A 1,094-nucleotide genomic window follows, 5' to 3' on the forward strand; every position below is an offset into this window, starting at 1 on the left:
TCTCTCTCTGTCCCAAAAATAAATAAACGTTGAAAAAAAATTCTTTTAATAAAAAAAAGAAAAACTTACAAGTTTTGTATTTTTCTCTTTTGAAAAGGGGCAAGTCATATGGCATCAATATGTGTAAACAGCTTATGGGACTAATTCAAAGATATCTTAGGTGAAAATGACAGGAACTGTTCACTGTGGCAATTGCCAAACACATTGAGAAGGCAGAAAGAAGGTGTTGATCCTGAGAACCTCCTCGAAGCTAGGCTGCTTCCTCAGGCCCCCAGGCCCTCGCTCAGCTAGGAACTGAACTCCGAAATGCTCCCGCCTTCTCTGCCAGTCGCAGCACCAAAACCTTTATTTGTGCGGTTGTCAGTAGTTGCCACAGAGGAAGCAATCTGTACTGATCCAAGCAAGAAACAATACAAAACTCTTGGCCCATGGAATTAGTTAACTAAGTTACAGTTCAATCCCAGCGTCACCAGTACCTCGTCTCAGTTTCCCCTTCACGAGAATGAAGATAGCAAATATAACTGCCTCTTGCAATAATTATAAGGAATAAATGAGAGAACAATGTATGCAAATGGGCCAGATGTGAGATGTGGCCTGCAGATACAGTACGTAAAGAGCTAAGCACTAAATTTAAACTCAAACTTGACTTAAATTTGACTTTGAACTTAGATTGTCCAAATCTAAGACATGCATGGCATCTTATCATTTATAATCTGTAGGACAGTAGATAATCGTTCACTGTTAGGACACTATTCTCATGAATCTATGTGTCACCCCTGCACAGGGACCCTGCCAGTCTTCTCTGCGTCGGTCCAATTTTAGTCACGTGTGCTGCCGAAGCGAGCACACAACAGTACTCTCGATGAGCATAAACCCCTAACGGGTTTTCCAAGAATTCTTTCCATTGTATAAGATTCCACGTGGAGAGTAGGTTTGGGGATGCATACGGCATTGTGCAGGCAACTTGCAGAACTGCTAAAGCCAGCCAGGGAACACAGACGGCGGAGAGGGTCGGTATCAAGCCCGAGAGTGTCCCTCAGATCAGGTAGAAAGGAAATCATGTGCTTTTGCTTCCGTTAGACTAATTCTTGTCC

At 42.9% G+C, this 1,094-nt stretch overlaps 1 non-coding gene across 1 annotated transcript; it reads right to left on the bottom strand.

Moving 5' to 3' along the window:
* Positions 1 to 737: 737 nt before the first annotated feature.
* LOC122482314 lies at positions 738 to 847 on the bottom strand. The gene has a single exon (XR_006297106.1). It is a non-coding gene; the product is annotated as a U6 spliceosomal RNA (small nuclear RNA).
* Positions 848 to 1,094: the final 247 nt, after the last annotated feature.

This window comes from Prionailurus bengalensis, chromosome C1 (assembly GCF_016509475.1).
Source record: "Prionailurus bengalensis isolate Pbe53 chromosome C1, Fcat_Pben_1.1_paternal_pri, whole genome shotgun sequence".
Taxonomy (NCBI): domain Eukaryota; kingdom Metazoa; phylum Chordata; class Mammalia; order Carnivora; family Felidae; genus Prionailurus; species Prionailurus bengalensis.